The sequence below is a fragment of the Haliotis rufescens genome, unplaced genomic scaffold (genome assembly GCF_023055435.1).
Source record: "Haliotis rufescens isolate VD_foot unplaced genomic scaffold, xgHalRufe1.0.p SCAF_23, whole genome shotgun sequence".
NCBI classification, from domain to species: Eukaryota; Metazoa; Mollusca; class Gastropoda; order Lepetellida; family Haliotidae; genus Haliotis; species Haliotis rufescens.
In genome coordinates, this window is record NW_025963924.1 from 9,576,552 (window position 1) to 9,589,945 (window position 13,394).

Sequence of the window (13,394 nt, forward strand, 5' to 3'; positions counted from 1 at the left end):
GTCTTTGGCCCCCATGACATGCAGCCCTAGAGGTTTAGCATTGCCGGAAATGGAAGATGGCGCCTCGTTCTGACTTCGTCTCCGTAACGTAGTTACCGTTGTCGTGGCCAACGTCCCTTCTGTTTTGAACAGATTCACTATCGCTCTTGCTCCCTATCGCTCTGCATTTCGTTGACTACAGCATCGTTTCAAGATCTTCTACTGACAACATGTTTACAAGGCTGCATATTCAAGGTATTTAAGAATGCAGTTATTGTATTTTAAAGTGTTTAGTACGTAGATAAGTAGTGAAATTGGCCGTAGTTTGACAGCAGTATCGGCGGTGATGACATTGGCCGCCATTTGCAATTGTTTTGATTCAGAAATGGGTGTCTTTTAAATCTCTTGTCTGCTCTGAAATGAGAGCGGTACGGATATAAATATGACTGACGATGTTTGTTCAAACATTATAGATCAAATGTGTGACATTGTATAACTTTGATATCTATTTATACGTAAACTACTCTTTCAAACGAACGGGCTTGAAATGACATGACTAAAACACATGAACACAACGATGAAATGCCCATTTCACCCCTACTCACGCCTGCTGATAGTCTCTAGTACTCTCTACTCCTAATCCACCTGTCCGTCTGTTTGTCTGCCTGTCTGTACGTCCATTCGGGTTCTGAGGAGTAAATAAGAGCTGTACACGTTTCTGTAGAGATGTGTTGCCAAATATCTAGATCTATATATGTTGACAAGAGGCTGGGCAATGTCTTCTATCAAAGTTATACAGTGTGACCTGGTTAACTCGAACTCCTTATTCGATATATTCATTGAACATGTATTTTAAATTAATGTATTATTAAATTTGTTTATTTTTCTTTTCAGCACGGGAAGACATGATCCGGTATCATGTCACTCCTGCTGCGAGTTTATGGCCGTCGCTGGATGAGGAATCCGACTGTGTATGTAGTTTATCTACATCTCTCTCAGATTCGATCGCCGTATAGCTCACCTTCGTTCATTTGTCCATGTCCCCTCACGCACACTATTGATATTGCCCATTTTCTCTGTGTGTTATTGTGTCCTGAAAAATAGCTGCATAATCCCCCCTCCTCCAATTACATGTTTCCACCATTCGATCCGATTTTTTGTCTTGTTGTACCGCCTTATTGCATGTGTAACCTGTGTATCACACTAACTTTCTTTTCCACACTGTTATTTAAAAACCGCTTATATACCTCGACCACTGACCCTCCTTTCTCCCTCCCTCCCTCCCCACTCACTGATGTAGCGTCCCGAGGCTGCTTCCACGACCCCCTCTCCCAACCCTCTGAGTGTTTTCACCCCCTTCTGGGCCCGCCCTGACCACGGTGAGACGCTCCCCGCCCCAATCACGATCACCTACGTCGACCACTTTCCTGCCCCTAGTGATGACGACAGTGACTACTGGGTCTATGAGGACGAGGATGACGACAGCTTCGTGGAGGACCGAGAGGTTCATCCTCTGAGGAAGGCGCTGAGGAGAGTGGCTGCCTTCTGGAGGAGAATCTTCTCGTAGATTTCTCATCCAGTGTGTGTGCGTGTATGAGTACAAGTGTAAATGTGTAAAAGTGAGAGGATGTGCTTTTGCATGTGTGACAAAAAGTGTAAGTGTGTATGTGTGAGAGGATGTGTTTTTGCATGTGTGATAGAGGGTGTATGTGTGAGATGGTGTGTTTTTGCATGTGTATGTGTGAGAGGAATGTGTTTTTGTATGCGTGACAGAGAGTGTATGTGTGAGATGGTGTGTTTTTTGCATGTGTTGTTTAGTGTCAGTGTGTATGTGTGAGAGGATGTGTTTTTGCATGTGTTTTTGAGTGTCGGTGTGTATGTGTGAGAGGAATGTGTTTTTGTATGCGTGACAGGGAGTGTATGTGTGAGATGGTGTGGTTTTTGCATGTGTTGTTGAGTGTCAGTGTGTATGTGTGAGTGGATGTTTTTTTGTTTGTGTGACAGAAGGTGCAAGTTTGTGATGTGTGTGAGTGTGTGTTTTGAATGAGTGATTGGGTTTAAGTGTGTATGTATGAGAGTGTTCGTTACACATGTGTGTTTTGGCGAGTGTTAACATGTGTGTATGTGGGTGTTGGAGTGATTTGCATCTAGTATTGTGTGTAAGTGTGTATGTGTGACGGCATGTGTTTTGCATGTGTGTTTGTGTGAGAGGATGTGGGTTGGTGCCCCTGTAATAAAGTATATCTCCATTTGGACTGTTTTGGCTACACCCTTTCGGTTTATGTTTGGACACACTCTTTCGATCTTCTTTTCCTTTGTTTTGGCTCACCCTTTGGCTGACTTTTCTAAGTTGCTTCAGCTCTCTGATATGGGAGAACCGTTTTGGTGCTCACTTTTGGCCCTTTCTTTTGACACATGCCATTCCATTTCTTGAACATATCTAAATAAATATGAAATAATGGTATACACATGAGTCTGTTTTCATTCCTTGGATCTAACAACGACTAGGTGACAGCATCACAGCAGTAAAGGCAGGGGCCCGAGTCTGGTGTTAATATAAATTGAAGTTGTAATAGCGAGAATATATATTATCAAGTTAAGATATTAAGGGGACATTTGCCCTGAACCGTTGTGTTGCTGTCTTCTAGCATAATTTGTTAGAGGAATCTCCCATGGAAAGTTCGAACTCCATACCCATGGATAGCTGTCATATAGTTTGGAAGCCGGTGTAGTAACACTGAGTTTTTTACGATCACTTTCTCACTTACTGGTGGCTACATGTATGGATAAAAGATCGAGAGTTATCTCCCTTCGCCTTCTGTCGATGTTTCTCCTATCATCGATTCTTCAGATATATCTACAAATATTCCCTTTCGTTTAGGGGTAGCTGTTTGGAAAGTAAATATAGCAGTTTAGGCACACATGATAAAAAATGATTAGTTATTGAAAATGGTGACAAAAATTTAAACGTACGTTTCTTAGCAAACTAAGACTTCAAGGGCGACTGCGCTTCTGTGTCTGGTGCCCAGTTTCAGTCCAGATCTACACGTTGTAATTAATGCCTAATGGACTCCTGGTTTAGTCAGAGTACTCATGAACTCTCAGATTGATAATAAATCATGAAATTGGCGTCAACAGACAAGAAAGTTGTGTTTGAACGACTTGAGCCAAAGTTACTAAAACTGCCAATTTGCCAGGGGATAGTCGCCCTTTAAATGTCTTTACTGGAAAATCGCAACGAACCCATATGACGGTGGAGGACACCAAGTATGGACTGTAAAATAAGCGTTTATACCTGGAATGGAACCTGGGCCTTAGGCGCGATGAGCCAACGCCTTAGCCCCTCCGCTACACCCCCGCCCCCTTATGTCATCTATGTGAGACCCGTGAAGATACGCGCTGAAATAGGTCTTCAGCAACCCACGCTTGCTGTAAGAGGCGAATATGCTTGTCGTAAGAGGCGAACACTGCTGAGTGTGGTGTTGAACAACAAACAACAAACAACAACAACAACAACAACATCTATGTGAAATACGATACTTAAATAAATCATCCTTACTTCCACATGAACGGCCACCTTCATACCGATGCACAAGTACATTCATCTACACCCTGACAAGATACACATTGTTTGTTGTTTAACGCTGCACTCAGCAGTATTCCAGCCGTATGACGGCGGTCTGTAAACAATCGAGTCTGAACCAGATAACCCAGTGATTGACATCGTGAGCATCGATCCTCCCAACTGGGATACGATGACATGCATCAACCAAATCAGCGAGCCTGACCACCCGATGCCGTTAGTCGCCTCTAACGACAAGCATAGTCGCCTTTTACGGCAAGCATGGGTTGCTGAAGACCTTTTCTTACCCGGATCTTCATGGGTCGCCTTAACACGTGGATGAGCAGGGATGTATAGCTTTCTGACTTGTACATATTATATGTGTGTGTATATGATGTAATGATGTATGTTCTCTGCATGTGTCACTGTGTGTGAATTTTTAGAATACAATTCTGTTCTGTTCTCATATATAGCTTGCGTTATGCTGTTGGGCCGGCGTTAATTTCTTACTGGCATCGTGTACACTATAAACAAGCAAACACACAGATTGAACAAGCTAGCAGCTTAGATAGCTTTTATCTATTTATCGTGTGTGACGGGAATGGGCTTCTTTTCTACCAATGAACAAAGGGAGACCACTCATGCCAGACTATTTTTCCGAGTGTATCAGTGGAGATGCTAGATGGGATTTTTCCAGGCGACTTGCGCAGCCTGTCGTTCCACATGAATAAGTGCGGACGTCCCGCCGACCTCAAACACACATCGCGCGTTACACACCAGCAAAACAGTCCCTGGTTAAGACCAACGGTCTTTACCAGCAAACATTTTCGTAATTAAACCAGAAAATGCTCAGGGACAAAACAAACTGAACCTGCCCTTCTTTTTATCAACGACGGTAACCACGGCAACGGCCACCACAACATTATCTGCTACCCCTTTTTAAGTCTTTGGCCCCCATGACATGCAGCCCTAGAGGTTTAGCATTGCCGGAAATGGAAGATGGCGCCTCGTTCTGACTTCGTCTCCGTAACGTAGTTACCGTTGTCGTGGCCAACGTCCCTTCTGTTTTGAACAGATTCACTATCGCTCTTGCTCCCTATCGCTCTGCATTTCGTTGACTACAGCATCGTTTCAAGATCTTCTACTGACAACATGTTTACAAGGCTGCATATTCAAGGTATTTAAGAATGCAGTTATTGTATTTTAAAGTGTTTAGTACGTAGATAAGTAGTGAAATTGGCCGTAGTTTGACAGCAGTATCGGCGGTGATGACATTGGCCGCCATTTGCAATTGTTTTGATTCAGAAATGGGTGTCTTTTAAATCTCTTGTCTGCTCTGAAATGAGAGCGGTACGGATATAAATATGACTGACGATGTTTGTTCAAACATTATAGATCAAATGTGTGACATTGTATAACTTTGATATCTATTTATACGTAAACTACTCTTTCAAACGAACGGGCTTGAAATGACATGACTAAAACACATGAACACAACGATGAAATGCCCATTTCACCCCTACTCACGCCTGCTGATAGTCTCTAGTACTCTCTACTCCTAATCCACCTGTCCGTCTGTTTGTCTGCCTGTCTGTACGTCCATTCGGGTTCTGAGGAGTAAATAAGAGCTGTACACGTTTCTGTAGAGATGTGTTGCCAAATATCTAGATCTATATATGTTGACAAGAGGCTGGGCAATGTCTTCTATCAAAGTTATACAGTGTGACCTGGTTAACTCGAACTCCTTATTCGATATATTCATTGAACATGTATTTTAAATTAATGTATTATTAAATTTGTTTATTTTTCTTTTCAGCACGGGAAGACATGATCCGGTATCATGTCACTCCTGCTGCGAGTTTATGGCCGTCGCTGGATGAGGAATCCGACTGTGTATGTAGTTTATCTACATCTCTCTCAGATTCGATCGCCGTATAGCTCACCTTCGTTCATTTGTCCATGTCCCCTCACGCACACTATTGATATTGCCCATTTTCTCTGTGTGTTATTGTGTCCTGAAAAATAGCTGCATAATCCCCCCTCCTCCAATTACATGTTTCCACCATTCGATCCGATTTTTTTTCTTGTTGTACCGCCTTATTGCATGTGTAACCTGTGTATCACACTAACTTTCTTTTCCACACTGTTATTTGAAAACCGCTTATATACCTCGACCACTGACCCTCCTTTCTCCCTCCCTCCCTCCCCACTCACTGATGTAGCGTCCCGAGGCTGCTTCCACGACCCCCTCTCCCAACCCTCTGAGTGTTTTCACCCCCTTCTGGGCCCGCCCTGACCACGGTGAGACGCTCCCCGCCCCAATCACGATCACCTACGTCGACCACTTTCCTGCCCCTAGCGATGACGACAGTGACTACTGGGTCTATGAGGACGAGGATGACGACAGCTTCGTGGAGGACCGAGAGGTTCATCCTCTGAGGAAGGCGCTGAGGAGAGTGGCTGCCTTCTGGAGGAGAATCTTCTCGTAGATTTCTCATCCAGTGTGTGTGCGTGTATGAGTACAAGTGTAAATGTGTAAAAGTGAGAGGATGTGCTTTTGCATGTGTGACAAAAAGTGTAAGTGTGTATGTGTGAGAGGATGTGTTTTTGCATGTGTGATAGAGGGTGTATGTGTGAGATGGTGTGTTTTTGCATGTGTATGTGTGAGAGGAATGTGTTTTTGTATGCGTGACAGAGAGTGTATGTGTGAGATGGTGTGTTTTTTGCATGTGTTGTTTAGTGTCAGTGTGTATGTGTGAGAGGATGTGTTTTTGCATGTGTTTTTGAGTGTCGGTGTGTATGTGTGAGAGGAATGTGTTTTTGTATGCGTGACAGGGAGTGTATGTGTGAGATGGTGTGGTTTTTGCATGTGTTGTTGAGTGTCAGTGTGTATGTGTGAGTGGATGTTTTTTTGTTTGTGTGACAGAAGGTGCAAGTTTGTGATGTGTGTGAGTGTGTGTTTTGAATGAGTGATTGGGTTTAAGTGTGTATGTATGAGAGTGTTCGTTACACATGTGTGTTTTGGCGAGTGTTAACATGTGTGTATGTGGGTGTTGGAGTGATTTGCATCTAGTATTGTGTGTAAGTGTGTATGTGTGACGGCATGTGTTTTGCATGTGTGTTTGTGTGAGAGGATGTGGGTTGGTGCCCCTGTAATAAAGTATATCTCCATTTGGACTGTTTTGGCTACACCCTTTCGGTTTATGTTTGGACACACTCTTTCGATCTTCTTTTCCTTTGTTTTGGCTCACCCTTTGGCTGACTTTTCTAAGTTGCTTCAGCTCTCTGATATGGGAGAACCGTTTTGGTGCTCACTTTTGGCCCTTTCTTTTGACACATGCCATTCCATTTCTTGAACATATCTAAATAAATATGAAATAATGGTATACACATGAGTCTGTTTTCATTCCTTGGATCTAACAACGACTAGGTGACAGCAACACAGCAGTAAAGGCAGGGGCCCGAGTCTGGTGTTAATATAAATTGAAGTTGTAATAGCGAGAATATATATTATCAAGTTAAGATATTAAGGGGACATTTGCCCTGAACCGTTGTGTTGCTGTCTTCTAGCATAATTTGTTAGAGGAATCTCCCATGGAAAGTTCGAACTCCATACCCATGGATAGCTGTCATATAGTTTGGAAGCCGGTGTAGTAACACTGAGTTTTTTACGATCACTTTCTCACTTACTGGTGGCTACATGTATGGATAAAAGATCGAGAGTTATCTCCCTTCGCCTTTTGTCGATGTTTCTCCTATCATCGATTCTTTAGATATATCTACAGATATTCCCTTTCGTTTAGGGGTAGCTGTTTGGAAAGTAAATATAGCAGTTTAGGCACACATGATAAAGAATGATTAGTTATTGAAAATGGTGACAAAAATTTAAACGTACGTTTCTTAGCAAACTAAGACTTCAAGGGCGACTGCGCTTCTGTGTCTGGTGCCCAGTTTCAGTCCAGATCTACACGTTGTAATTAATGCCTAATGGACTCCTGGTTTAGTCAGAGTACTCATGAACTCTCAGATTGATAATAAATCATGAAATTGGCGTCAACAGACAAGAAAGTTGTGTTTGAACGACTTGAGCCAAAGTTACTAAAACTGCCAATTTGCCAGGGGATAGTCGCCCTTTAAATGTCTTTACTGGAAAATCGCAACGAACCCATATGACGGTGGAGGACACCAAGTATGGACTGTAAAATAAGCGTTTATACCTGGAATGGAACCTGGGCCTTAGGCGCGATGAGCCAACGCCTTAGCCCCTCAGCTACACCCCCGCCCCCTTATGTCATCTATGTGAGACCCGTGAAGATACGGGCTGAAATAGGTCTTCAGCAACCCACGCTTGCTGTAAGAGGCGAATATGCTTGTCGTAAGAGGCGAACACTGCTGAGTGTGGTGTTGAACAACAAACAACAAACAACAACAACAACAACAACAACAACATCTATGTGAAATACGATACTTAAATAAATCATCCTTACTTCCACATGAACGGCCACCTTCATACCGATGCACAAGTACATTCATCTACACCCTGACAAGATACACATTGTTTGTTGTTTAACGCTGCACTCAGCAGTATTCCAGCCGTATGACGGCGGTCTGTAAACAATCGAGTCTGAACCAGATAACCCAGTGATTGACATCGTGAGCATCGATCCTCCCAACTGGGATACGATGACATGCATCAACCAAATCAGCGAGCCTGACCACCCGATGCCGTTAGTCGCCTCTAACGACAAGCATAGTCGCCTTTTACGGCAAGCATGGGTTGCTGAAGACCTTTTCTTACCCGGATCTTCATGGGTCGCCTTAACACGTGGATGAGCAGGGATGTATAGCTTTCTGACTTGTACATATTATATGTGTGTGTATATGATGTAATGATGTATGTTCTCTGCATGTGTCACTGTGTGTGAATTTTTAGAATACAATTCTGTTCTGTTCTCATATATAGCTTGCGTTATGCTGTTGGGCCGGCGTTAATTTCTTACTGGCATCGTGTACACTATAAACAAGCAAACACACAGATTGAACAAGCTAGCAGCTTAGATAGCTTTTATCTATTTATCGTGTGTGACGGGAATGGGCTTCTTTTCTACCAATGAACAAAGGGAGACCACTCATGCCAGACTATTTTTCCGAGTGTATCAGTGGAGATGCTAGATGGGATTTTTCCAGGCGACTTGCGCAGCCTGTCGTTCCACATGAATAAGTGCGGACGTCCCGCCGACCTCAAACACACATCGCGCGTTACACACCAGCAAAACAGTCCCTGGTTAAGACCAACGGTCTTTACCAGCAAACATTTTCGTAATTAAACCAGAAAATGCTCAGGGACAAAACAAACTGAACCTGCCCTTCTTTTTATCAACGACGGTAACCACGGCAACGGCCACCACAACATTATCTGCTACCCCTTTTTAAGTCTTTGGCCCCCATGACATGCAGCCCTAGAGGTTTAGCATTGCCGGAAATGGAAGATGGCGCCTCGTTCTGACTTCGTCTCCGTAACGTAGTTACCGTTGTCGTGGCCAACGTCCCTTCTGTTTTGAACAGATTCACTATCGCTCTTGCTCCCTATCGCTCTGCATTTCGTTGACTACAGCATCGTTTCAAGATCTTCTACTGACAACATGTTTACAAGGCTGCATATTCAAGGTATTTAAGAATGCAGTTATTGTATTTTAAAGTGTTTAGTACGTAGATAAGTAGTGAAATTGGCCGTAGTTTGACAGCAGTATCGGCGGTGATGACATTGGCCGCCATTTGCAATTGTTTTGATTCAGAAATGGGTGTCTTTTAAATCTCTTGTCTGCTCTGAAATGAGAGCGGTACGGATATAAATATGACTGACGATGTTTGTTCAAACATTATAGATCAAATGTGTGACATTGTATAACTTTGATATCTATTTATACGTAAACTACTCTTTCAAACGAACGGGCTTGAAATGACATGACTAAAACACATGAACACAACGATGAAATGCCCATTTCACCCCTACTCACGCCTGCTGATAGTCTCTAGTACTCTCTACTCCTAATCCACCTGTCCGTCTGTTTGTCTGCCTGTCTGTACGTCCATTCGGGTTCTGAGGAGTAAATAAGAGCTGTACACGTTTCTGTAGAGATGTGTTGCAAAATATCTAGATCTATATATGTTGACAAGAGGCTGGGCAATGTCTTCTATCAAAGTTATACAGTGTGACCTGGTTAACTCGAACTCCTTATTCGATATATTCATTGAACATGTATTTTAAATTAATGTATTATTAAATTTGTTTATTTTTCTTTTCAGCACGGGAAGACATGATCCGGTATCATGTCACTCCTGCTGCGAGTTTATGGCCGTCGCTGGATGAGGAATCCGACTGTGTATGTAGTTTATCTACATCTCTCTCAGATTCGATCGCCGTATAGCTCACCTTCGTTCATTTGTCCATGTCCCCTCACGCACACTATTGATATTGCCCATTTTCTCTGTGTGTTATTGTGTCCTGAAAAATAGCTGCATAATCCCCCCTCCTCCAATTACATGTTTCCACCATTCGATCCGATTTTTTTTCTTGTTGTACCGCCTTATTGCATGTGTAACCTGTGTATCACACTAACTTTCTTTTCCACACTGTTATTTGAAAACCGCTTATATACCTCGACCACTGACCCTCCTTTCTCCCTCCCTCCCTCCCCACTCACTGATGTAGCGTCCCGAGGCTGCTTCCACGACCCCCTCTCCCAACCCTCTGAGTGTTTTCACCCCCTTCTGGGCCCGCCCTGACCACGGTGAGACGCTCCCCGCCCCAATCACGATCACCTACGTCGACCACTTTCCTGCCCCTAGCGATGACGACAGTGACTACTGGGTCTATGAGGACGAGGATGACGACAGCTTCGTGGAGGACCGAGAGGTTCATCCTCTGAGGAAGGCGCTGAGGAGAGTGGCTGCCTTCTGGAGGAGAATCTTCTCGTAGATTTCTCATCCAGTGTGTGTGCGTGTATGAGTACAAGTGTAAATGTGTAAAAGTGAGAGGATGTGCTTTTGCATGTGTGACAAAAAGTGTAAGTGTGTATGTGTGAGAGGATGTGTTTTTGCATGTGTGATAGAGGGTGTATGTGTGAGATGGTGTGTTTTTGCATGTGTATGTGTGAGAGGAATGTGTTTTTGTATGCGTGACAGAGAGTGTATGTGTGAGATGGTGTGTTTTTTGCATGTGTTGTTTAGTGTCAGTGTGTATGTGTGAGAGGATGTGTTTTTGCATGTGTTTTTGAGTGTCGGTGTGTATGTGTGAGAGGAATGTGTTTTTGTATGCGTGACAGGGAGTGTATGTGTGAGATGGTGTGGTTTTTGCATGTGTTGTTGAGTGTCAGTGTGTATGTGTGAGTGGATGTTTTTTTGTTTGTGTGACAGAAGGTGCAAGTTTGTGATGTGTGTGAGTGTGTGTTTTGAATAAGTGATTGGGTTTAAGTGTGTATGTATGAGAGTGTTCGTTACACATGTGTGTTTTGGCGAGTGTTAACATGTGTGTATGTGGGTGTTGGAGTGATTTGCATCTAGTATTGTGTGTAAGTGTGTATGTGTGACGGCATGTGTTTTGCATGTGTGTTTGTGTGAGAGGATGTGGGTTGGTGCCCCTGTAATAAAGTATATCTCCATTTGGACTGTTTTGGCTACACCCTTTCGGTTTATGTTTGGACACACTCTTTCGATCTTCTTTTCCTTTGTTTTGGCTCACCCTTTGGCTGACTTTTCTAAGTTGCTTCAGCTCTCTGATATGGGAGAACCGTTTTGGTGCTCACTTTTGGCCCTTTCTTTTGACACATGCCATTCCATTTCTTGAACATATCTAAATAAATATGAAATAATGGTATACACATGAGTCTGTTTTCATTCCTTGGATCTAACAACGACTAGGTGACAGCAACACAGCAGTAAAGGCAGGGGCCCGAGTCTGGTGTTAATATAAATTGAAGTTGTAATAGCGAGAATATATATTATCAAGTTAAGATATTAAGGGGACATTTGCCCTGAACCGTTGTGTTGCTGTCTTCTAGCATAACTTGTTAGAGGAATCTCCCATGGAAAGTTCGAACTCCATACCCATGGATAGCTGTCATATAGTTTGGAAGCCGGTGTAGTAACACTGAGTTTTTTACGATCACTTTCTCACTTACTGGTGGCTACATGTATGGATAAAAGATCGAGAGTTATCTCCCTTCGCCTTCTGTCGATGTTTCTCCTATCATCGATTCTTCAGATATATCTACAAATATTCCCTTTCGTTTAGGGGTAGCTGTTTGGAAAGTAAATATAGCAGTTTAGGCACACATGATAAAAAATGATTAGTTATTGAAAATGGTGACAAAAATTTAAACGTACGTTTCTTAGCAAACTAAGACTTCAAGGGCGACTGCGCTTCTGTGTCTGGTGCCCAGTTTCAGTCCAGATCTACACGTTGTAATTAATGCCTAATGGACTCCTGGTTTAGTCAGAGTACTCATGAACTCTCAGATTGATAATAAATCATGAAATTGGCGTCAACAGACAAGAAAGTTGTGTTTGAACGACTTGAGCCAAAGTTACTAAAACTGCCAATTTGCCAGGGGATAGTCGCCCTTTAAATGTCTTTACTGGAAAATCGCAACGAACCCATATGACGGTGGAGGACACCAAGTATGGACTGTAAAATAAGCGTTTATACCTGGAATGGAACCTGGGCCTTAGGCGCGATGAGCCAACGCCTTAGCCCCTCAGCTACACCCCCGCCCCCTTATGTCATCTATGTGAGACCCGTGAAGATACGCGCTGAAATAGGTCTTCAGCAACCCACGCTTGCTGTAAGAGGCGAATATGCTTGTCGAAAGAGGCGAACACTGCTGAGTGTGGTGTTGAACAACAAACAACAAACAACAACAACAACAACAACAACAACAACAACATCTATGTGAAATACGATACTTAAATAAATCATCCTTACTTCCACATGAACGGCCACCTTCATACCGATGCACAAGTACATTCATCTACACCCTGACAAGATACACATTGTTTGTTGTTTAACGCTGCACTCAGCAGTATTCCAGCCGTATGACGGCGGTCTGTAAACAATCGAGTCTGAACCAGATAACCCAGTGATTGACATCGTGAGCATCGATCCTCCCAACTGGGATACGATGACATGCATCAACCAAATCAGCGAGCCTGACCACCCGATGCCGTTAGTCGCTTCTAACGACAAGCATAGTCGCCTTTTACGGCAAGCATGGGTTGCTGAAGACCTTTTCTTACCCGGATCTTCATGGGTCGCCTTAACACGTGGATGAGCAGGGATGTATAGCTTTCTGACTTGTACATATTATATGTGTGTGTATATGATGTAATGATGTATGTTCTCTGCATGTGTCACTGTGTGTGAATTTTTAGAATACAATTCTGTTCTGTTCTCATATATAGCTTGCGTTATGCTGTTGGGCCGGCGTTAATTTCTTACTGGCATCGTGTACACTATAAACAAGCAAACACACAGATTGAACAAGCTAGCAGCTTAGATAGCTTTTATCTATTTATCGTGTGTGACGGGAATGGGCTTCTTTTCTACCAATGAACAAAGGGAGACCACTCATGCCAGACTATTTTTCCGAGTGTATCAGTGGAGATGCTAGATGGGATTTTCCAGGCGACTTGCGCAGCCTGTCGTTCCACATGAATAAGTGCGGACGTCCCGCCGACCTCAAACACACATCGCGCGTTACACATCAGCAAAACAGTCCCTGGTTAAGACCAACGGTCTTTACCAGCAAACATTTTCGTAATTAAACCAGAAAATGCTCAGGGACAAAACAAACTG